At 44.2% G+C, this 11,590-nt stretch overlaps 1 protein-coding gene across 1 annotated transcript in view; it reads right to left on the reverse strand.

The window, feature by feature from the left end:
- The window catches only part of APBB1IP (amyloid beta precursor protein binding family B member 1 interacting protein), a 67,196-nt gene extending 56,002 nt beyond the window's left edge, over positions 1 to 11,194 (reverse strand). The window contains exon 1 of the mRNA XM_055706694.1: positions 11,010 to 11,194. The gene's annotated coding sequence lies outside the window, so the exon portion shown is untranslated. The remainder of the gene's footprint in view (positions 1 to 11,009) is intronic.
- Positions 11,195 to 11,590: the final 396 nt, after the last annotated feature.

Raw genomic sequence — 11,590 nt, forward strand, 5'->3', positions numbered from 1 at the left:
GTTTGATAGAATCACTATCACTTGGGAGGAAGCTAACAGAACGAGTAGTAAAACAATGGCATGAAATTCAGCCTGCTTAAAAAAGAAACTATTAAAAAAATATCAGGAAAGCTGACAGAGTGTTCATATGGTGTAGGTCAAATAAACCAGGCATGGTACTATACTAAGAGTTTGAACTGTTAGTATCTGTCAGCTCTGAAAATTACTGAAAGCCAGTCCCCCAGCCCCTTTCAACAGGAAGAGTGATCCAAGTCACATGGTAACAAGGCTTCTGCACTTGCAGTCTGAAAATAAGCTCAAAGCCCTTGTGCAACACCGAACAGGAAACACCAACGGTATCACACACAAGATTACCATCTCTGCAACTCAGTCGCAGTTGAGTTTATGCAGTTTAATCAACCTAAGGGCTACAAACAAAAAAGGATGAGGAATGGCATGGTACCAGTAGAACAAAGACATACAGAAGATTCATGCTACTAACAGTATAAGGAACCAGTCCACTTAGTGATCTGGTGAACAGTTACAGACACATTCATCAAATTCAAAGTATCATTGTAATTCTTAAACTGTTACATATGTGAATAGAAAGAATAAAAATACATGAAGTACATTTTAACAAGTCACAGAAAGGTCAAAGCACACCTTCACTTCCTAGTCCCTATGCTACAGTGTGTAAGTGTCAGAGTACCAAGTCTACCAGAATGGACACTAGCTGTTTGACTGTCCAGATGACCACTAGCAGCACTGTAACTTCCTGCTAACACTTTATGCCTGAATTCTTTCTGGAGTGGAATGAAGAAATCTTCAACATTTTAGAGAGACCCAGCAGTAGCCCAATGATTAAATCACTCAGATTCACCCTTAGCTACAGCAGACTATGCAAAGCAGATCATCCCGTATTAAATACAGGAGAAAAGAAGAAAATGAGAGAAGAGAGATGAAAGTGACAGAAGCCCTACCATAAAGAGCAAAGCTGGAAAGAGGGTAACTGATTGTCACAGGAAACAGATGCGAAAGTACTATGATAAAAAAAAAAAGCATAAAACCTAGAGGAAAGTTACTTATGCATCATTTTGTCCTGGCTTACAACACAAATTTAATGGGATAATAAATGAAACTGAAAGTCTGCACAACTGTTCCAGGGAAACGTGCACAGCGTACTTGTAAAACTCCTCAAAACTGGTGAGTTAACAAGCTAAGGAGTGGGTTTTCTCTACTAGCAGTTATAGCTAGAAGCGTCAGTATTTCAGAGAGTTTCAGTAAAGGACAATGAACCTCATGTTTCAAGACCTAAAACAAAGGCTCCACCAATTTGAAACAGGAGTCAAATTTTCATGATAGACAGGTTACACCATACCTTCCAGCACAGGATTTCTTGTATCTCCTCCTGAAGCACGTGATGCTAGCCACTGCTGGAGACAACTTGCTGGCCAAATTGAATGCAGGTCTGAAATAGATCTAACTAGGTTTCCTGCAATGATTCTACAGTTAGTTGTCAATAAAAACTGACTACTCAAATGTCTCTTTACATATGTCAGTGAGGCAGGATGGAAGTTCCTTGACCAGCTACATCATCACATCTAGTAAAAAGTCCCCACAGACACTTAGGTCAATTTTTATGAAGTAGGATATGAAAGAACATCTGTCTCTGCAGAATTCAGCCTAGAAGAATAATCCCATTAGTTACTAATTCTAGTAGACGCTAAGAAAGGAAATTGAAGTTTTAGAGCGATAAAGTAGAAATGACAGCTGCCCCCAAGATTTCAAAATCACAATCAGATTTGGCAGTTAGCATGCTGACTTTTGTCTTTCTTACTTACATAACATGAGCCTGTAACTCTCTTCTGTTTTAATACTAACTCATATTTTGAAAAGGATGGATCAAAAGCCATTAGACTGCTTCCAACACTGCAAGTACCTAACACTGATAAGCATGGCGTTTTCCAAGAAAAAGCTTACATACACAGATAACTCTGAAAGCAGTTTCTTACTCATATCACCTATTCTTCTGAGAAATCTGGTGTGCCAATGACTGTAGGTTTATCTGCAGCTGAAATTACACTGCATATTTAATTCGTGGATGGGTGTGACATGTCATAACTCTGCCCATGGTGGAATAAAAGTGACACACTAAAACACTACTAAACTGCATGAAGACTGATACAATTGCAAAGTATCCTTCCTAGTTTAAAACTCAGTCACATTTGGCTTTGGATTAAAATTAAAATGGCAGATAAATACAATCATGTGAGAAAATCCTTTTCTAATGTTAACCTGGAGCACTATAGCACCTTCAGGTGACCATGCCACAAAAAACACTTCTAGCATTTTCCATTGATTGTTCCAGACACATTTTTACATATACCGTGGAAACAATTTTGACTCCAGTTGCCTCACCTTGTATCACATTGCTTAAACTGACCCTAGCAAGATCAAAGGCACAGCTGATAATCAATTTGTACTCTACTAACTCCAGAATTATCCGCCCAGATGTAAGCACAAACATCTTTAGATGAAAGCACCTCAAACTCACAGATCCTGCTTCTGTTTCACAGAAATTTTAACTATTTATACAATTGTAACCATTTATACAATCAAACCTCTTGAAAGCTTGTTCTCTTTTTTGCTGTTTCGGAAATCCACAGTTAACTCACTTGCGTTACAGGAACAAGTCTGCAGTTAGGACTGAATTTGGAATAAGTCTTTATTAGTTCAAAAGACCCAGATTTCATAGACCTGAAAGCTATGCTGCTGTAGTTGTACTTTACCCTTGTCTTGCCGAGATGATGATAATTTAACCACCACAGAACTCCTATGCATGAGTACACCAGCTGAGCACAAGTACACCATCATCTTTTTCAGCGATATACATTTGAGTACTTCATTTTCCACTGGCGAGACAGAGAAAGTTTTAGCATGTTTGTAAAGCACCATGGGACACTGAGGCTGTCCTTCAAATGATGCTGCCTCAGCATCCATCACCTCTATGCTCCCCAGCCTTCCTCTCTCCCCCGTGCAACCCCAAACACATACTTTCTTCTTTATCCCACTTACTGAGAGTAGTGCTTGTGAGAAGCAGCTATGGGTCCTGTTCTTAGGGTTAGGTGGGATGGCACGATTACTGAATGGTCCCAGAGGCTCAGTTAAGAGAGGCTGACGGGAAGAACAAGGGACTAGCCACAGTACGTCAGGAGGAAGTTACTCAAGCCCGGAAGAAGGGGTTAGCAAAGGGCTCTCCTGCTAAGATGAGAGAGGAAGGGAAGAACATTTAACTGATGAAAGGCAGTGTATGCTATGGCTAGGGAAAAGGAGTGTAGAGGGACATGACAAGCAGGCTGGGTGCAAGACAGCTCATTTACCAAGCTCCTCTCCAGAATTACTCTCAGGCACAGATGCAGAGTCTGGATCCTGGGCTCCAGAAAATGTGTCCCAAATGTACTCAAGCAGCTGGGGACTGCAAGTTAAAAGCACCTTATGCAAGGGGAAAAAGAAACCTTGATATAAAGCACAAACACAGGGAGGAGAAAACTGGGGAGCAATTTCTATGTACCAGAACTTTACTTTGTAGCCTCCTGTTACTCCCAAAGGGGACTGCTTTTATAGGGCTTGAAAGCAATGGTACTTCTGTTCATTTTTATATAGTATCCTGCCAACAGATAATGTGCTTCAGCCTGGCCTGTGGGTCTAAGGGCATTACAGAAATAATGCACAGCTACAGACTTGGTGATCTTCTTCCTTTGTCATAGAATTATTTACTGCAGAATGGTCCAGTTTGGGGACTTTCTCCCCATAAGCCATACAGGCAGCACAAACGCCCTGTGTAGAATGAAATGGTAGGAGGAGACATATTTCCAGTCCTATGTCTTTGCACAGATTGGTAGAAGAAACAATTCCCTATTCTGTGCCAGATTACTAGCACACAGAAACAAGATCTCCATTCCCTCGAACTTTTCTCCTTCAAAAGGCAGAAAGGCGGATGGAAGTGTGTCCCCTGAGCTGGATTCAGCTTATGAACCATCAGCTGATCTAGGCTCATCTATCTTGTGTTGACAGCATATCTGCTTCAGCTCTACTCAGGTATTAACAACTGCAGACATACAAGTTACCAGAAAGTATGAGTCTCACTCAGTTCTAGATTCCTCCCCCACCCTGCCTTGATGGGAGAGCAGAACAGTGACAGGGCAACATAAGTCTGTGCAGCACAAATTTGTTCTGTTTCCACACTCCTTCCCATAATCTGTAGTTTGCTGATGTTGTTGTAATGTTTTTCTTCCTGTTGTTTTTTTTTTCCAGTTACCCAACATTGCTGTACAGAACTTATATGACAAGAGACTGTCTCGTAGTGTTAAAAATTGCCAGCAAATGAGAATAGCACAATTATTAATAATTTTTTGCTTCAGTAGAATGCTCAGCCTAACTCCAACCTGCAATGGAGCACATGGGCTATAAGCTTTTCATTCCCATTTGATGCTGTTGAACTGTTCCCAGTATTCCCTTATCCTCAAGTCATGGAACTATGGGAATTGTGTCTTGTAGCTCTCTACTAAATGAAGATTTTGATATTTAGCTTCACAATTCATAAGGTAGGCTGATTCCATGTGAACAGATCATCTAACAAGCAGAAAATGGTAGACAAGGAAGCCCATAGATGAGAGGAAGCCATACAGGGATCCAATGTGAGAAAATCCTTCCCCTCTCCAGTCCCCTATAGAATCAAGAGATGTTAAGTGTGGAATAATAAAAATCATAGCACAAACAGGAAAAAGAAAAAAGGAAGGAGAAGTTACAGCACAAAATTTAAGTGCAGAAGCTGCTACACTGAATAATCACTGGCTCACATCTTTGCCAGCATTCAGTCCCTCCCATAGTAAGCCATTACAGGTATGTGCAAGACATGCTATAAGGGTCCATGACAGAACTGTCTACCCATACAAATAACTTACTCCTAGGCCCTAGTTACTGGCAAAAGCTCGAGGTCACCTTATTATCTCTTATAATCACATGTTCTTATTACTGCCAGAAATGTTTAAGGGAGGGCACACATGGTACAGGAAAGGAAGACTGAAAGAGGAAATGCATATAATGCTCTAACAGATAAGAGTGAAGCAAAAGGGTGAAAATAAATCTGTATAATTGTTATTGAACCTGTTTGTCTGCTTCATACCCAGTTTATGTATTAAAATCAAATGAAGCAAGTAATGCTTCAGTAACATGAAAGTACAAGTATTTCAAAGTACAGCGCTCAGTACCACAGCGAGCGGTAGAAAAATTCAATGAAGATTGTTTTTATAAACCTTTTTCTCAGCTTTACTACTGACTGAGGAGTCAGGTACAATTTCAAGGCCCATTATTAATTTTCCACCTAGAAAAGCGTTTCTTTCACCTATATAATTGCACAGTGATCACAAACTGCTATAAGCAGTGGGTTTCAGCCAAAGATCTGTAAGGAAAGTGGAAGCCTGGAGTCACCACAGATTGGATGTTATATTGGTATGGCTGTGGCTGCTTTCCCACAGCCCAACAAGCCCTTAACCACACAAAGGAAACAGTTATGGGAAGAAAACACCGCAAGAGAACAACCTTGTGACATTTCCAGTATAATTCTTCCATTTCTGTAAGGTTTCCCATGAGAAGGAAATGCCACTGCCTCGCTCTCTTTTTTCCTTACCAAGTGGAGGAGGGATGGAACAACTGATCTGGTCAGAGATAGCAACTCCATCAGAGAATCACAGAATGGTTTGGGTTGGAAGGGACCTTAAAGATCATGTAGTTTCAACCCCCCCCCTGCCATGGGCAGGGACACTTTCCACTAGACCAGGTTGCTCAAAGCCCCAACACTGCCAGGGATGGGGCATCCACAGCTTCTCTGGGCATGACACAGGGGAGACAAAGGAGGTCAATTTAGTGACAGATATGAAAGGCTTTGCTGAATTTCATGGAAGAACATGGCTCCCCCCCTGGGAGAAAACTGCAGTTAAGTTTATGCTGAATCCTTTCCTAGGGCTGGCACCCAAAACCACTGGGTCCTTCGTATTTGTTCTCTCAAACATTAGGTTTGCCATCTTCCCTTCGGTCATGAAGACGTGGTCATCAAAGTACAAAACTAAGCTGCAATCACAACAAGTATTTGGAAATGTTATCTGTGTTCATGTTTTTAGCATGTATTCTCACTTGCTTAGGGTTATCTCAGCACTTAGGCCCTCCAAGCCACATGTACAGCAGATCTTCCAAACGTAAGATTTCATCAAAAAGCACAGCAAACAGTAGACTTGACTGTTACTTAAATGATTTTTTTAAAAAATTCACAATCAGACACAAAAAACCACAAAAAACCCCTTCAAAAACATGTTCTAGGCTGAAACATCCTTCTTATTTCTGTGCTTCAATGAAATTCCCATAGCAAGTGAGAGAATGGAGGCTTCTTGTACTGTCAGAAATAGTAAACAATCTTCAAAATCACATCAAAATCTTTCTGAGCTGTGGAAGAAAAGTAATCACGTGCCTGCAGTTTGGGCTATCTGAAGATAGAGTGAGAGTACCAAAACAGACCAGCTAAGGCCACTGAGGAGCATGTTTTCATTTGCTGCCTATATGGACTTGATGCCAGCAGCTTAAGTGACAATTCTGTAGATCCTGACCACTCCCTTGGTGAGCTGCCTTCTAAGCAGACACATTATTTTGCCTAAAACTGGGGACTCAGAAGGTAATTTGCAATTTTTATCAGCAAAAGCATCTGGTGAGTACCTCTGATTTTGGCTCCTAGACATTCCCTCTGTCTGATGGACTAGCAAAGCTGCTAGAAGCAGATTTGCTCCCCATACATTCCCACTTGTAGGTACAAGATTTTCACCAAAATTTTTATTGTATCAGTTGGATTGTCTGAAGACAACTGAGAACATTCTGTTGTTAGTGATATCAGCCATGTAGGGTCTGCCCACCACTGATAACAGATACACAGGGAGTTTCATCCTTCAATATTAGTGTTACACGCCACACTTCTACATCCACTGCTTTAGATTACAAGCAAATACAGAGTAAAAGTAAAAATGGTAATGGACTGAGGAGAAGCATCCAGTGCAAAACTTCTATCAGAATTGTCTCTCTATGCACTTCTAAACCGAGTATCATAGAAAAAATTGGTTCATATTTACTGAACCTTCTTTTCCTTCTAGGATTCATAATTCATCTACTCCCCAAAATACTCATAACCCTAGCCCTGCTTTATCTGAGCCTAAATTCATGGCATGCTGAATCAATGCTCAAAAAGAAGCAGCAGTCTTGTGTGCAGGCTGATGTACTTCTGGTAGCAAAAATTATGAGAGCAATTAGCTAGCCACAGATCTAAAAGGTCACTTTAGCGGAAAAAAAGGTTTTGAAACTAATGACAGACTTAAACTTTTTTAAAAGTCACTATCAAACCAGTTTGTGAATACTCACATTGAAGCTGTAAATCAGATCAAAGTCATTTGTGTTTCCTTTTCATTCACAGCCCAGGAGCAATGCTATAGATGAATGTTGAGGGGTGGTGAAGAACACATGCTCATGTAGATGCTCAAAAGTTTCCTGCAGAAACTTCAGAACAACACGGCACCCTGGCTTCTTTCTTTCACGGTGCAACATACCATCTTCTACACTGGCAGCTATACAGTTACTGTCTAGGGTAGCTATGAATCAATAGGCTGGATAAGGAAAGCTGCCTAAAATGCCTGCTTTTCCAAGAGCAATTTTACTGTTACAGATCACTCCTAATCATGAAAACATATATGGTGGAGTTTCCATGACATCTGCATCTGATCTGCTCATCCCAGGCTCTTTTTAGTCAATGAAGGGAAAGAAAGGTAATTTTATAGAGCATGATTCATGGCAGCTGTCTAAAACAGCTGAACCAAGTTTTAGCAGTACCTGACTGTAAAGGTGACTCAGAACCTCAGGTGACTAACTAAAATGCTAATGTCTGGACCTGGGTGAGGAGGATCCTGCCTATAAAGTCTAAGAAGTGCTCTGGAAGGTCTGCATGAATGCAAGTTACCATTGTCACTGGAAACCTTCCAAAAGAAACAAGCTAAAGCTCCTGCACTGCTGTAGGCAAATAAGAGGTCTTATTTTCACTTTCATTGCATATCAGCACCTGACCATGCGAAGTCATCATCACAACAGGGCAATGGGCCTACAATAAAACAAGTCAAGACGTACTGAAATGAAAGATGAAAAAAAGGTCTGTGGGAAAGAAAAACACATGTAGTTTGCAGAAAGAGCAGGAAAGGATAGGGGCCTTGATATTTGAATGATATGCAGGAAAATCAAACTCAACTACATTCCTGTAAAGCCACCTCTGAAACGTAAACACTTTTTCAAGAAAATCCACGTTCCCAGATCTTTGTCTCAAAGGACGGATATTCATGAATCTGCAAACAAGACAAGTCCTCTCTTGAACAAGGCAAACCTTGTTTGGTTTTCTGGTAGTTTTCTCAGTCATTTTGTAGGGCCAGAGAGATGCAATATTTGATCCCTCCATCCACAGGTTACCCAAGTCCTACCTCTCCTTTCACCACCTACTGCAGAGCAAGAGAAGGAAAGCTTTCTGCCTCTTGTTCCTCTCACTGCTCTATGACACTTCTAAAAGGAAAGGTAAAACCGGAAAAGCAAATTCTTAGCGGGTTGGGTGAATTCTTTACTACGTAAGAAACCTCTGGCCGCAATACTGAGTTAAGCTGCTACAACAACCAGCAGGCCTCTCTGTTCATACTGTTGCCCCCTTTGTGCATACTGTTATCCTCCCAAATGTGTCAGCCTCTAGAGTTTTACAAATTAAAAAAAGATCAAGCTTATAGCCTGATTCACAGGTGCATGAGTTATAGTGTGTGATCTAGCAGACACTGCTCAAGTATAGTGAAAATCAGAATTTGATCTGTGCAAATCAAACTTAGCTGGAATAAATACATTTGATAACAAAATAAACCAGCACTTCAAAGGCATCACACCTTGCTTGAAGATACTGCACATGAAATAATCACAAATTCCAGCATGAACAATTAAAACACAATTTACTCAATAATTACTTTGAGCCTTCAGTCATATTTGCCTCCAAACCTCAGAAGAGTCTGTAGTACCCACAGGAGTATTTAACGAAGAAACAGATGACACAGAGAATGAATAAAAGTACCCTTTCAGAGAGCATACATTTTTTAAGCTATGTGTGGTCCCAGATGGATCAGAATTCTCTGAGTATATAAAACAAATCTGTAATGCTCCATTGATTAAACCTCCCAAAGACATTAGTAATCCATATTTCAAACCAAATTATCCCCATTTTTAATGCTTACACAAAACAGAAATTACAATTAAATGTAATAGTCTCCTTAGCCCACAGGGGAAAACAACTGAACAGGTCCAGCAAAAAGTTAAACATTCTGTTTTAAACAAAGTTTTAATCTAAATTCACATTATTTACAATGTTTCTGGAAAAAAAACTTTGTAAATTCAGGGATGACAAATGAGTAGGAGCCTACACAGGTGGTGCAGGTCATCTAGTATAGCCCTCAAAAGGACTGGGGCCTACCTATTTGCCTCTAATGAAACATGTACTAAAATGAGTCCTGGAAACTACATTTACATCACTGTTGTGCAGCAGCAGGGTAATAAATTAAGAGTGACATCAATGAGTCACTGTGAAATATAAGAGTCATATGTGAAATTAGTATTTTTTAGAAGCAAGTCAGGAACTGATGACAGAACACACATCATGTAATTTACAAAGGGGAACTAGAACCAAAGAGGAAAAACAACTGCCAGACTCCTGCAAACAGAAGTTTCGAGGGGTAGAGTCAAGCTGGAGCCAAGCTAATCACAGAATCAGAATGATCTGGGACAGGAAAGGACCTCAAAAAGTCAAGCTGTCTGTCCCAGTTTGGTGGCACCCTAAATATTTTGTCTGTAGGCTATATTCCTGCATCCAAATTTTTAATGACAGTTAAGACAGGCTGGATGATATGCTGCCTAAAAGACCCTACTAGATACATCTTCCCAGTGTGACAATGAATGGATTTAATAACTTCTCTTTTGGTGCACAAGGGACTGAAAAAACACCCCAAGCTTGTGGAGACTGTATTTATGTTATTTATCCATGGTGTTCACACAAGGGTATCATGCAGGATGGGCCTTCTCAAAGTCAGGAGACATATCTATTTCTTTCCTAAACCACATGGTCAAATCCACCACCAGCAGAGAGACACAAATTGCATTTCTTGGAAGTCTGTACCGGCTGTTTTGCCATAACCACACCACTCTCTTATATGCTTAGTTTAAGACTGATAGATTAGCACATTCACATGCCATATTTTTTGGCTGCTGGTGCCAGGTCACTTGCTCGGCAGTTTCTCCTGCCTGCTTTCACTTTCCCAATGCAACCACCTACGGCAGGGCACCGAGTCCCCAGGGATCCCACCTGCCCTGCGAGGCTACAAGGATGCGTTTGCAATCCCGCCTTGGGCGTGACCCACCTCCTCCTCGCCCCCTCAGGGTCTGGGCACAGTGTAGGCCTGACTCAGGTTAACCCCGCCGAAGAGAACAACCCACACCGGGGCCCAGCACGGCAGCACCGAATCCCACTATCTCATTTCAGGCCACGTTTGCCGTCGGAAGGCTCCTGTCCCGAGGCGGGAGGTCTGTGTGAAGGGCGGCCGCCTCACGGGCCCCGCGGGCGGCGGGGCGGGAAGGGCGGGCTCCCCTCGGCGGGCACCCACGCTGCCACCCCGGGCTGTCGCCTCCCAGGGGCACCACAGGCCGTGCCCGGAGCAGAGTTTGGCGCAACTCCCCACCCCGAGCACCGGTACCTGCCCGCATGATTTCTCACCACAGCGACCGGGACACCCCGCGCCCCCCGGCACGCCGTCGCCGGGCGCCTCACGCTTCCCACGGCGGCCACACCTCTGCCCTCCCGCCCCGTCGGGGTCCCGAGCTGGCGCTGGGAGCCCCTGGGGGTCCGGCTAACCCCTCCCTGCCCGGCTTACCTTGGCGGGCGGGCGGTGGGAGCCACCGGCTCCCAGAGGCGCTGTGAACAGGAGGCGCGGGGCGGCTCTGCGGCACCCCTGCGCGGCGGGAACGCGCCCGCCCTCCGCCCGTGGGGAAGTGGGGCCGCCCCGCGGGCTGCTGGGCGCCCACCCCCGCGGGAGCCGCCCCGGCGCACGCTGCGCCGCCCTCCGCCCTCGGCAGCCGCTCCACGGAGGCCCCAGGGCGGGCGACGAGCCGCGCTGCGCGGGAGGGAGCGGCGGCTGCTCGGTGGCTGCCCCGTGGCTGCCCCACGCCGCGGCTCGAGGGCGGACCGAGGGCTGTGGAGAGCTGGAGGCGGACGCGTCGTCCCGCGCTGCGGAGAGGCCCCCTCCTCTCCGGAGCCTTAGGGGCAACCGGGCTGCCCACAGGACGGCGCCTGAGGCCGGCCCGCGGGAGGCGCAGGCGGAGGGGCTGCGGCCGGGCCGGGGCCGTTTCCCCACGGGGGCAGCCCTGCACGGCCTCCCTCGCTCCGCCTCTGCGGCCTCTCCCGGGGCCCGCGGTCAGGCCGGGGGCTGCGGGCCGCGCACCGGCCAGGTGCTCT

The sequence above is a fragment of the Falco cherrug genome, chromosome 4 (assembly GCF_023634085.1).
Source record: "Falco cherrug isolate bFalChe1 chromosome 4, bFalChe1.pri, whole genome shotgun sequence".
In the NCBI taxonomy this organism is placed as follows: Eukaryota; Metazoa; Chordata; class Aves; order Falconiformes; family Falconidae; genus Falco; species Falco cherrug.